Below are 14,169 nucleotides of genomic sequence, written 5' to 3' on the forward strand. Positions count from 1 at the left end.
TTAAGGCCCCCCCATAGGTGTCTAACACAGAAGCCTGACTAAAATGAATAACCCGAACCCGCCTGCGGCGTGGCCGAACCCACAGCCCGTGTCCCTACACCTGGAGACGCCACAGAAAATTGTTCTCGGGCGGCGCCGTGGTCGGGATTTTTGGGCAGGCAGTCTGATAAACACACATGGGGGGGTCCTCATTTTTTCCCGCCCTTTTCGCCGCCATCTTTAGAAGGTCAAGTGCCCCGAGTCGCGCCGCCATCTTGGTTGTGGCACCCTCCCCAAATGTCCCCCTCGGCTGCTCGCACAAGCGCCTGACAACATCGCCTGCCCAAACACTGCCGTGGCGCCGCTCAGCCCCCATCCCGTGTCCGTCACCTGCGTGTGCCGCGGAAAAACCGCTCCCGGGCCGCTCCCTGGTCCAGGTCGCGCGCAGGCAGCCGGCTGCCACGTGCCCTGGGTCCCCTCTTTTTTTTTCTCGCCTTTTTGGCCGTGATTTTTCGGTCCTCGGGCGGCAAAACTGCCCGTGAGCTCACAGCCCGCGGCTGCTGCTCACCTCGGGTACCGGCACGGGGGAGAATTGCAGTACCGCGGTATGTCCACAGGATGGCAGCACTGCCGCACAGCTCTCGGGGCGGGCGCGGGGGAGAGTTGCAGTACCGATCTTTATCCACAGGATGGCAGCATTGCCTTACAAATCGCCTGCCATCAACCAAACCGAATCCAAAAAAGCCTTCAGTTTAGGCTGCATTTTAAAATAACTTCTATTTCTTACTTTGATATATCTAATAACCATTACAAATTTATCTATTATATCATGTACATTATATTAAGTATATTTTACATATTATAATAAATGGAACAAGAAATAATATAGTGTATCAATAGTCTATCTATTCCTATTATCTTTCATATTGTATAGTTCTCATTTTGTTCCTTATATTTTTATTTTTTTGCATTTGTAATTTTTTTCAATTTGTATTCACTTCTTTCTATTTTTACCGATATTTTAAACTATAGGAATTCATTGACCTAACACATCAGAACCACAGTTAATTAGAATTGAATGAGCCTGGTTTTCTAAGAGATAAATATTTAATCGTTATTAAAATAATATGGGCATATTTTCTCTTTCTGTGTGCTTTTGGGGAGAGGGGGTTTGTTTTGGATTTCTTGGCTAATAAACAAGGAGGTTCAAAGAGCTACAAAATAAAATGTCTATATTATTTTATCTCTGCCTCTGAAATACACTTCGACATCAAGCTCCTGCTGGTAACACTGTGCATGGGGAGAATGAGACCTGAAAGGAAAAAAAAAGGCACCACGGTGTTCACGGCTTTCTCGGTTCAGGTTTATTAATTTAGCAGAAAATACAGAGGATTTTTAGTAACTGCACTCTCAATTATATCCAGACGTCCAGCAGACAGGGAGGTCATTTCTCAACTTCTTCCTTGCTGAGAGCCAACCTCCCACATACTCGGGGGAAAAAAGAGGGTGGATTTAATCCCCCTGCATCTGAAAGAAAATCAGGACAAAATTCAAAGTGCTGCAGGAGAACTTGACAGCGCCAGACACTTTGTGTCCATCTAGGGATACCCTCTACAGCCCAACTACACCCCACATGACAAATTTCAACTCCTCAGGACTTGTCCCATTCCCCCCACACCCAGACTGAGCAACAAGGCAGAGCAGCTCCAGGACAAACACACCAACCCCCGTGACACAGGACAGGACAAAAGGGGGGACACAACAGGGACAGAAACATCTCGGCAAGAAGAATGACCCTGAGGACCGAGAGAACTCGCAATGAGATGACCGAGGTAAGACCCATGGGGAGCTGACCAGGCTCAGAGAACCCTGCAGGAAGAAGATGCCAACGGGATCACTGACCCCAAGAAAAGCAGAGATGGATGCCTGAGAATCCTATGGTCAGAGGTCAGAATCCTGTACCTGTCTTTGCATTCTGACAAGACCTAATCCACCTGAATGGATCACAGCAGTGCACAGCTCTGGATACAGCTCAGAACAAGACCTGGAAAGGCATCAGCCTGGACGGTTGTGAAGAGAGATGGATTCTGAGGAGCCTCTGAGCTCCCGAGTCAAGGGTTTGATGCCTGGCCTGGTATCAGCACCAGGAACAGGGAGATGTTAAGAACGATGCCTGGGGTCTCCAAAAGACCCCTTGAAGGGTTAAGGCAAAAGACACACAAAACAAAACACACAAAGACACAGAGTGCACAACAGACAAGTGACACGACATGCCCTGGGACTGCTCTGCCCTGCACACCTCAGCACTGTGAGACCTTCCCTCTATGGGCCCTAAAGGGGTCACATCTTGGACATCCCTATCTCCAAACCTGATTTAAAACCCCCTCCTGGTGACCCCTGAACCCACATCCCACTTTCATCCCCTCTGTGGCTCCCAGCCCTCCACTTATCTCTGGGACATCTGGGGATGCCAATCCATGTCAAAAGCCAAAGAAGGTGCCTCTCCCTCGGGGAAATTCCTGCTGTCACTGGGCTGGTGTCTCTCAGTCAGCTACAATAAAGAAAAGCAAATGTGACCGTGTGATCTCAGCAGCACATTGACCAAAAACCAGCAATTCTGCTACTCACCACCTCCTGAGCACACCCAGGTCCTCGGGCCCTGTGCTCCAGCTCTGCTCAGACACCAACATTGGGGTGTGCCTGGGTTAAGAGCAGACAAGGTGATGTGGCACTGCTGAAACTTGAGCAGAGCCTCCCTCCTCCTCCCTGACACACCTCAACTCCTCGGCTGTTACCAAAGCCCACCTGGATGGCCCCTTCAAATGGAGAAGGTCAAGGCTTCACCACACAGTCCTGTAATCCTCCCTAAGGGCTCATGAATGAGGCAGACTGGGACAGCAGTCCAGTTGGTGAGAGGGGAGTTCAGTGCAGTGCAAGTGGATTGCCTAAAACACACAATAAAGGATGCTCAGGGTTGCACCAGCAAGTGAAACTCCAGCAGAAGCAACTGCTTCTGTCCACCCATCCCTGCTTCACTTCACCTCGTCCACTTCACCTTGACTGCAGAGATCCAGCCTTGACTCCTAAAAATAAAGAGCAGTGCTGTAACATGGCCACCATTTACACTCCCCTGCAAACACAAACAGTGACTGACCTTCTCAGGGGAGCCCCCTCACCTGGGATGGGGCACTCTGCCAGGGATTGAATCCATCTGCACCTGAAAGAAAGTCAGGACAAAAGTCAAAGTACTGCAGGAGAACTCGACAGCTCCAGACACTTTGTGTCACCCTCTCTCTTTTTACTCCTGAGGGGTCCATCCCACTGGGGCCCTCTCCTCTAAGGTAACTTTAAATTGCCTCCTGGGACTGAAAAGGTTTTTCCCCTTCTCCCAACCACCAGCCCCAACACTCAGCTTTTGGAATACGAGCAGACAAAATCCATCCTGGACAGAAATGAACGTGTTGGCTCCGTGGATTTGGAGACGTTCTCTGCTTCCACCTCGGTGCTGCCATATCCAAACTCCAGCTGTGCACCTCCTCACACTACCTGGGACCACAGAACACAAAATGTGACTATTCCCCTCCAGAAGAGTCACCCCCAGGGCTCCTCTGCACCGCTGTCCCGGCTCCCCCTCAGATCTTCCCCCCACTCCAGAGGCTGCCCAGAGTGAACCCAGCAAAAGGAAAAGGGACACACTGAGCACAGCACTCACCTCTGGGCCACCTGCCCAAGTGCCAACTCACCCCTTCCCTCTATTCCTTGGCACACCTGGGGCAGCAGCAGCACCTGCAAAGAAACAAAAAAGGAAAAAATCATGCTGAGTTCCTGTGAAACAGCAACCTCCCTGCTCTGACTGAAGCACAGCACAAGTGAACCTTAATGTCGCACCCATCCACCCTCCTCTGGCATCCTGGGCCAGCACATCTGCCAAAGGGACCACCTAAAATAAAACAAAAATAACAGGGAATGCTTAGAGTAGAACCAGCAAGTGAGACTTGAGCAACAGCAACTGCTTCTGTCCACCCATCACTGCTCACCTCGTCCACTTCACCTTGACTGCAGAGATCCAACTTTGCCTCCTAAAATTAAAGACAAAGAGCACTGCTGTAACATGGCCACCATTTACACTCCCCTGCAAACACAAACAGTGACTGACCTTCTCAGGGGAGCCCCCTCACCCAGGATGGGGCACTCTGCCATGGATTTAATCCATCTGCACCTGAAAGAAAATCAGGACAAAAGTCAAAGTGCTGCAAGATAACTTGACAGCTGCAGGCATTTGTGTCCATCTAGGGATACCCTCTACAGGCCAACTACACCCCACATGACAAATTTCAAGTCCCCAGGACTTGTCCCATTCCCCCTACACCCAGACTGAGCAACAAGGCAGAGCAGCTCCAGGACAAACACACCAACACCCGTGACACAGGACAGGACAAAAGGGGGGACACAACAGGGACAGAAACATCTCAGCAAGAAGAAAGACCCTGAGGACCGAGAGAACTCGCAATGAGATGACTGAGGTAAGACCCATGGGGAGCTGACCAGGCTCAGAGAACCCTGCAGGAAGAAGATGCCAACGGGATCACTGATCCCAAGAAAAGCAGGGATGGATGCCTGAGAATCCTATGGTCAGAATCCTGTACCTGTCTCTGCATTCTGACAAGACCTAATCCACCTGAATGGATCACAGCAGGGCACAGCTGTGGATACAGCTCAGAACAAGACCTGGAAAGGCACCAGCCTGGACGGTTGTGAAGAGAGATGGATTCTGAGGAGCCTCTGAGCTCCCGAGTCAAGAGTTTGATGCCTGGCCTGGTATCAGCACCAGGAACAGGGAGATGTTAAGAACGATGCCTGGGGTCTCCAAAAGACCCCTTGAAGGGTTAAGGCAAAAGACACACAAAACAAAACACACAAGACACAGAGGGCACAACAGACAAGTGACACCACGTGCCCTGGGACTGCTCTGCCCTGTTCACCTCAGCACTGTGAGACCTTCCCTTCACGTGCCCTAAAGGGGTCACAGCTTGGACATCCCTATCTCCAAACCTGACTCAAAGTCCCTCCCAGTGACCCCTGACCCCACACCCCACTTTCATTCCCTCTGTGGCTTTTAGCCCTTCACTTATCTCTGGGATGTCCAGGGATGAGAATCCACATCAGGTGCCAAGGAAGGCCACCTCTGCCTGGGAAATTCCTGCTGTCACCGGGCTGTTGTCTCTTAGTCAGGTGCCATAAAGAAAACCAAACATCCAGGGATGATCTCAGCAGGGCTGTTGGCTGGTCAGTGAGGACATCTCAGTGTGATACAAGTGACCACCTGAAACACACAAACAATAATGGAGGCTTAGAGTTGCACCAGAAACACCACGACCCTGACCACACAAATATATCAATTTTAGGAAATGCAAACAAAAGTCCAGCAAAAAGAAAACCAACTCTTATTACTCGTAGTCCATTTTCCAAATATAATAAAAATAACCCCATGTCCATTCCCCTCAAAAAACCTCCAAAATACACACCCAGAACCCCCCCAGTTTAAAGATCTGCCTCTAACCAAGTAAGAAGCATAAACCCCACGTCTTTTAAACTATAAATTCATTAAGCTAACACATCAAAACCACAGACTTTTAAATCCTTAGTCCACACTAATACACCATACACACCAATCCCATCACTATATACAAAATCAAAACCTATTTTCTATTTCTACTAACAAAACAAGAAAGTCACAACTTTTAACTGCAATAAAACCTAAAAACACCTAATTAGAAGTAAAATTATCCCATTATAACTAACTCAAAACCCCAAACACTCCAAAACAAGTACTTGAAGTGCCAAAAACCATCAAATAGTTAAAATAACTCCTTCAAAAATGCCTTCTGTACCTTTCAGACTGATTTGGAGAGCAAAGCAAGGAAAGAAAAAGCACGCAGCTTGTTTTAAGAGAACAGTGGTCACTCCTCTGCATTCCCTCTCTCCAGTGTATTCAGCTGAGACACAGACAGACTGCAGCACACAGATCTGATGGCTCGTTGTTAGTTTTAGGGCAGAGAAGTTCCCTGCACTGATTTTTTCCCCCCCTTTTCTTAGGGCTCATTAAACCTGCTGCAGACTGAAAAACCCAGAGAAGCACCGAGAGCTGCACCTGCAGCCACAGGGCCTGGACCTCAGCATTTTATCAATGCTGGAAGAGCTGACAAGAGACCAAAGGAGCTACAAACCACAGCAAGGACTTTCTGAATTTACCATCTCGCCACAAAATAACAGAAAGTTTTATTATTTTATGTTATTCACTCTTTATGCTTGTGAGCACTTTGTTAAATAAATAGTTTTTCCCATTTTTCTCCAAAGAAGTTCTTTCCCAAACCAATTTAAAAGAGAGACCATTTTAGTTTACTCTCTAAAAAAAACACATTCAAAAGTTTCCTCTCAGGTTTACCCGAAACCACAACAACAAACAATTCAATCCATAGAAATAAAAGTAGCACAAATATACTTAAATTAACAGCACCAAAAACAATTATTCCTAACTCAATGAACTCTTAATTCCTCAAAACCATCAAAACAAACAAACCACCTATAAATACACACAAAAACCAAAAGATCCATTAGACTACAAACAATATCTCCTAAATTATCCAAAACTATAAAATGTATACTGCAGTCAAGCAGGCTAAATAAACAAACCCCTATAACACAATAAAAAATCATTTAATTGTAAATATTAAGAAACCCTAAAAAATGAACTACATCACACCATCTCAAACCCACTAAAACAAACACTAGATGCTCCCTATGATAAAAGCCACCACTAAATAAATAAAAACCTCCCCTATACCTCACACCACAGCCAATTACACCACTGTAAACCTTAGAAAACAAACCCTGGAAAAACACAATATCCCCCAAAAACAATTCACCAACAAAACTCAGTTCAAAAATACTCTGACCAATGTGAACTATGAAACCAAACATGAATTAAATACACCACATATCCCTCGTCACACCACCTACAAACAGAATAAAGCTACACAATAAATCACTAAAAACCACCAAACAGAAAAAACCAGCTCTACCCAACCTGAATTCCTCCACACAACACACAAAACCCCAATAACACATTTCAGAAGTCCCTCAAAAAAGCTACTTAAATCAGCTCTACCTCAAATACAAACAAACCCATCCATAAAGTAATCTTTGCTCAAAAACCAAATTATATATAACAAATAATACCAAAAAAAGTCACACAAAACACTACACACCACCTAAGAACATAATATTGAATAAAAGCCACATAGAAGTGCCACTATTCATTGAAATTCCAGGTGAAAAGAAAATCCCTCCACTTCAAACACAGACAACAACAGAAAAAAGGAGTTTCTTCAATCAATTTGAACTCCTTTTGTCTCCATAACTCCTTTTTCGTCTGGGAGCACCGGGGAGGGTTTATTAAGATGAAGCTGAAAAGGAAAACAAAGTCCCCTCTATAAACCCACACTGGCTTACCTTCTGCTGCTGCTGGGTAGAAAGGTTTGATCCCCATCGCCTCCCAAGTAACGCTCCAAACCCACGTGCTCCCCATGAACCACAGCCAGGACCTCAGCGTGACCTCCTCACTCCCCACGGCTGGATACCAAAATGAGCTGGGGCTGCCCTCTTCACCTGGAACCGCCCCATCATTATCCATCACAGCCCCACCTGGGGCTGCTCTGTCCCCCCTCACTGTTCCCAGCTCCACCTGGGGCTGCTCTCTCCCCTCCCCATCCTGTGCCATCTCTCACCTGCAGCTGCTCCCAGTCCGAGGGTGGGGCAGAGGGGACTTGCTGTTCATTCCCGGGACGGTTCATGGTCTGCAGCTGACACGATGGGGCACCGAGCTTCCCTTGCTGTGGATAAGGACCCCTCTTCTCCTGCAGGTGCCCGAGGCTGGAACTGGGATTCCACCCCCGAAAGTCCGTATGCCTGAGGTTCATAATTCCTAAGGAAATTCCCCAGAAATTGTTACCCTTCATTTACAAACATTCCTTTGGAATCACTCCTGACTTGTCCTTCTGTGGAAACGTTTTAAACATTCATTGGAGAGTTCAGGAGCCGAGTTGGCTTGTTTATGACTTGGCTGGACAAGCCCAGACAAAACCCAAACACCGAGAACTCCGGCACTAACCGGCCCTGCCCCGTGAACTCCCCGGCTCCGCCCCCGGCTCCGCCCCCGGCTCCGCCCCCGGCTCCGCCCCCGGCTCCGCCCCCGGCTCCGCCCCCGGCTCCGCCCCCGGCTCCGCCCCCGGCTCCGCCCCCGGCTCCGCCCCCGGCTCCGCCCCCGGCTCCGCCCCCGGCTCCGCCCCCGGCTCCGCCCCCGGCTCCGCCCCCGGCTCCGCCCCCGGCTCCGCCCCCGGCTCCGCCCCCGGCTCCGCCCCCGGCTCCGCCCCCGGCTCCGCCCCCGGCTCCGCCCCCGGCTCCGCCCCCACGCTCCGCCCCCACGCTCCGCCCCCACGCTCCGCCCCCACGCTCCGCCCCCACGCTCCGCCCCCACGCTCCGCCCCCACGCTCCGCCCCCACGCTCCGCCCCCACGCTCCGCCCCCACGCTCCGCCCCCACGCTCCGCCCCCACGCTCCGCCCCCACGCTCCGCCCCCGGCTCCGCCCCCACGCTCCGCCCCCACGCTCCGCCCCCACGCTCCGCCCCCACGCTCCGCCCCCACGCTCCGCCCCCACGCTCCGCCCCCACGCTCCGCCCCCACGCTCCGCCCCCACGCTCCGCCCCCACGCTCCGCCCCACGCTCCGCCCCCACGCTCCGCCACACGCTCCGCCCCACGCTCCGCCCCCGGCTCCGCCCCACGCTCCGCCCCCACGCTCCGCCCCCACGCTCCGCCCCCACGCTCCGCCCGGCCCGGGATGGGGGCGGGACCAAACTTCCACATACTCGGGGAAAAAAAAAAGGAAGGAAAAAAAAAAGGAACAATGGAAACATGAAAAAAAATATTATAAAATAAAATAAAACAAAATAAAAATTTTAAAAAAACTCAAAAGTTATTAAAAAAGAAAAAAAATATAAATAAAATCTAAAATAAATTTAAAATATAATTTAAAAATTTAAAATACAAAATAAATAACATGAATGTAAAAACTGAAATAATATCCATAAATTTAAAAAAAAATAAAAGTCATTAAGATTTTAAATACTAAAAAAGAAAAATTTTTAAATTTTAAAAATAAATAATAGAATAAAAATATAAAAATTAAAGAAATAAACCAAAAGCATTTTAAAAAGACAAAACAAAAAAAAAAAAAAATTAAAACATTAACCACAATACAATATTTAACATAAAATACAAAAATCAAAAATTTAAAAAAAAATAAACAATAAGTAAAATAAAATACGAAATTAAATAAACACACCCCTCCCCTCATGCCACTGCCTAACACAGGCCCCAGGAGTTTTCTTGATTAGGCAGGGATAGGGAAAACAAACCCAGTGCCTCCAGGAAAAAAAGGTTTTCTAGAAAATTCTTGGAAACAAATTCTGTTTTAGCAGGAAGTTCACTTTGGATGAACATCCACATGTGCCAAGGCAGGAAAGAACCACCTCATTGTGTCCAAGGAACAGCAACTAGGCTGGGATTTAAGTTTTAATGGGACTTATGTAATTAAAAACACACTCAACCGAACTTGAAAACGAGATGAATCGAGGCAATTAAACACTTTACAAGTTTTCCTGGGAATTCCCAGAATTCTGTGGATATGGTGCTGACCAATTCCTGATTTACCAACCTTAATTGGGTAAATTTCCTTGGAAATGGCCCCTAAGAATTAGCAAAATTCCAATTAGGATAGAAAATAGGAAAAAAAAAATATAGCCTTACTAAAATCAGAGAGAGGAAAAACATCAAATAAAAGGAAGAAATAATATCCAACTCCCAGCTTGCCTGGAAAACAAGCTCAGGAATTTCTAACATGGAAAACTTTTGGAACAGCCAGGAAGTCTGTGGAAGTCCATGGAATGATGATTTCAAATCTGCTTCCTCTGCTCTGATTTTCCAGGGAAGAGGGAGTTAAACATGCCAATTTACTCCTATTCCAGAATGATCTCTAGTTTGTGGGAGTAACAACCCAAAGAAACTCCAATCTTACTTGTATTTGACAGCTGAAACTCCCAGCAGAGTTGGGAAGTTTCAGTGGAACCAAAGAACCACAATTCCTGGAATAACAAAATTCCACTCAGCAAAAGTACAGCAATTCTATTGACAAATCCATGGAGGAGGAGGAGGATGACACCAGGAACACAAACCAGCTGAAAGCAACGATTTACTGTAAAGTGCAGGAAATCAAACTGACAGTCTCTGGTTATGGTCAGGCATTTCTCCAGGAGTCAGAGGGAAAAGTGGGAACCTTGGACTGGGATAAGGCCTTCCTGTGCCTCCACTTCCCACTGGCTCTCTCCTTTTTTGCCAAATACCTGCAAGAGGAAAAACAACAGGAATAAAGTTTCAAACAGGAGGTCCTTGGTTCAGGCAGACTGAAGTGCAGCTCCCAGGGAGCGAGTCCAGGCTGGGCCCAGGGGAGCTCCGGGAATCTGGGATTGCCTGTGGGATTAAAGGGCTGGAAAAGCAGGACCCACCTGCCGGGTTTAGTGCTGGGACACAGCAAGGCCTCGGCTCAGGGGCAGCAGTTGGAGCTGGGACTGCAGGAGAACACCCCAAAGCCGGGTTAAACATCCAGCGTGACACGCAGCACGCGCCAGGAGAAACTCAGGAGGGAGAAGCCCCCGGATGCTCCGTGTTCCTTGCCCTCAGCATCTTTGCCAGGGCCTCCCTCAGAATACTGACCTCACCCTGCAGCTCCTACAAAATAGGAGAACTTATGGAAATCACCCAGCAATCCATGGATTTCCAGGTATTAAGAACCAAAGCAGCCGCCTCTCAGTGGTGTCCCCAAGGCCCAGCAGTGCCCAGCACCTCTGACTGGAATTTGAGGGGTCCCAGCACAGCCCCAGAGCAGCAGAAAAACCCACCTCCAGACTCACCAGAGAGATGACAGGAGGGCCCTCCCTGCGATGCCTGCTGAGCCAAGTGGAGCTGGCAGGGTGACCCGTGGACATTCTGCGTTCACCTTTCAACAGAGTCAATGCGGAAACAGAACAAATCTCTCTCGGAGTGGAGATCCCTTCAGGTGCACCTGGAGATGCTGCAGTGTCCTTCAGCAGCCAGAGCAGAACAGGGTTTCTACAGTGCTGCAAGTAAGAAATAACATTTATTCAGAAGAAAATAAAAGGAAGCACCTCTCTCCATGCTTTTTATATTAAAAAAATCATGCATCAGAATTTTTTTAACCGTTCATTCTTGCTTTACACTGTGTAAATTACGAGCACTCAACTTCCAGCCTGAATTTGCAACAGCTCCTCAGGCTGACTGAGCTCAGCCAGACCCCCAGAATCACTGAATTGTGGAAGGGAAAGCTCATCCCATTCCAGCCCCCACCCAGGGCACGGACACCTTCCACCAGATCCAGGGGCAGCCGCAGCTTCTCTGGGGAACCTGTGCCAGGGCCCCGCCGCCCTCACAGGGAACAATTCCTTCCTGATATTTAATCTAAACCGGCCTCCCTTCATCCTGATGAAGCCCTTCCCCTTGTCCATCACTGCGTGCCCTTGTGAGAAATCCCTCTCCATTAGGGCATAAGCGGCTGGCACAGACCCCCCCAAATCAATGTTCTGGGGGCTCCCGGGGCCACACGAGCACTGCGGGCGTTTTACCGGCTTATCCTCGTCGCCTTCCCCGGGAACCCCGGCTCGGCTCCAGCGCCGACAGCGAGTGCTCCAGCTCCGGGCACAGCGCCAGCGTGTCCCGCCCGCCCGCCGGGGGATCGGCAGCGGCCCCGACACCGCCTTGAATGGCCCGCCGAGGAAGCGGCAGTGACGGCGGACACCGGCCGGGGCCGCCCGGGAACTGCCCCCGGCTCGGGCGGGCGCGGCTCGTTCGGAGAAACTCGGCTGGGCTCGGCTGTTCGGAGAAACTCGGTCATTTCCGTCAGCCGTCGGCTACTCTCGGCTGTTCGGAGAAACTCGGTCATTTCCGTCAGCCGTCGGCTCTTTTCGGCTGTTCGGCAACTCTCGGTCATTTTCGTCACACCTCGCCTTTTTTGGTGGCAGAGAGCATTACGTCACTTTCGCCCCTCCCCGCCGCCATCTTTAGAAGGTCAACAGCAGCGAACCAAACCGCCATGTTGGTTGTGGCGCCCCTTAAGGCCCCCCATAGGTGTCTAACACAGAAGCCTGACTAAAATGAGTAACCCGAACCCGCTTGCGGCGCGGCTGAACCCACAGCCCGTGTCCCTACACCTGGAGACGCCACAGAAAATTGTTCTCGGGCGGCGCCGTGGTCGGGATTTTTGTGCAGGCAGTCTGACTAGACACACATGGGGGGGTCCTCATTTTTTCCCGCCCTTTTCGCCGCCATCTTTAGAAGGTCAAGCGCCCCGAGTCGCGCCGCCATCTTGGTTGTGGCACTCCCCCTAAATGTCCCCCTCGGCTGCTCGCACAAGCGCCTGACAACATCGCCTGCCCAAACACTGCCGTGGCGCCGCTCAGCCCCCATCCCGTGTCCACGCACCTGCGTATGCCGCGGAAAAACCGCTCCCGGGCCGCTCCCTGGTCCAGGTCGCGCGCAGGCAGCCGGCTGCCACGTGCCCTGGGTCCCCTCTTTTTTTTTCCCGTCTTTTTGGCCGTGATCTTTCGGCCCTCGGGCGGCAAAACTGCCCGTGAGCTCACAGCCCGCGGCTGCTGCTCACCTCGGGTACCGGCACGGGGGAAAATTGCAGTACCGCGGTATGTCCACAGGATGGCAGCACTGCCGCACAGCACTCGGGACGGGCGCGGGGGGGGAGCTGCAGTACCGATCTTTATCCACAGGATGGCAGCATTGCCTTACAGATCGGCTCGGGGGGGAGCTGCAGTACCGATCTTTATCCACAGGATGGCAGCATTGCCTTACAGATCGCCTGCCATCAACCAAACCGAATCCAATAAAGCCTTCAGTTTAGGCTGCATTTTAAAATAACTTCTATTTCTTACTTTGATATATCTAATAACCATTACAAATTTATCTATTATATCATGTACATTATATTAAGTATATTTTACATATTATAATAAATGGAACAAGAAATAATATAGTGTATCAATAGTCTATCTATTCCTATTATCTTTCATATTGTATAGTTCTCATTTTGTTCCTTATATTTTTATTTTTTTGCATTTGTAATTTTTTTCAATTTGTATTCACTTCTTTCCATTTTTACCGATATTTTAAACTATAGGAATTCATTGACCTAACACATCAGAACCACAGTTAATTAGAATTGAATGAGCCTGGTTTTCTAAGAGATAAATATTTAATCGTTATTAAAATAATATGGGCATATTTTCTCTTTCTGTGTGCTTTTGGGGAGAGGGGGTTTGTTTTGGATTTCTTGGCTAATAAACAAGGAGGTTCAAAGAGCTACAAAATAAAATGTCTATATTATTTTATCTCTGCCTCTGAAATACACTTCGACATCAAGCTCCTGCTGGTAACACTGTGCATGGGGAGAATGAGACCTGAAAGGAAAAAAAAAGGCACCACGGTGTTCACGGCTTTCTCGGTTCAGGTTTATTAATTTAGCAGAAAATACAGAGGATTTTTAGTAACTGCACTCTCAATTATATCCAGACGTCCAGCAGACAGGGAGGTCATTTCTCAACTTCTTCCTTGCTGAGAGCCAACCTCCCACATACTCGGGGGAAAAAAGAGGGTGGATTTAATCCCCCTGCATCTGAAAGAAAATCAGGACAAAATTCAAAGTGCTGCAGGAGAACTTGACAGCGCCAGACACTTTGTGTCCATCTAGGGATACCCTCTACAGCCCAACTACACCCCACATGACAAATTTCAACTCCTCAGGACTTGTCCCATTCCCCCCACACCCAGACTGAGCAACAAGGCAGAGCAGCTCCAGGACAAACACACCAACACCCGTGACACAGGACAGGACAAAAGGGGGGACACAACAGGGACAGAAACATCTCGGCAAGAAGAATGACCCTGAGGACCGAGAGAACTCGCAATGAGATGACCGAGGTAAGACCCATGGGGAGCTGACCAGGCTCAGAGAACCCTGCAGGAAGAAGATGCCAACGGGATCACTGACCCC

At 49.2% G+C, this 14,169-nt stretch overlaps 1 long non-coding RNA gene across 1 annotated transcript; it reads right to left on the bottom strand.

Annotated features, from left to right (window-relative positions):
- Positions 1 to 3,164: 3,164 nt before the first annotated feature.
- LOC310921905 lies at positions 3,165 to 4,327 on the bottom strand. The gene is made up of 4 exons (XR_014592231.1): positions 4,136 to 4,327; positions 4,017 to 4,058; positions 3,692 to 3,919; positions 3,165 to 3,525 (listed from the first exon to the last, which is right to left on the bottom strand). It is a non-coding gene; the product is annotated as an uncharacterized lncRNA (long non-coding RNA).
- Positions 4,328 to 14,169: the final 9,842 nt, after the last annotated feature.

This window comes from Zosterops lateralis (genome assembly GCF_965231275.1).
Source record: "Zosterops lateralis genome assembly, chromosome: 37".
NCBI classification, from domain to species: Eukaryota; Metazoa; Chordata; class Aves; order Passeriformes; family Zosteropidae; genus Zosterops; species Zosterops lateralis.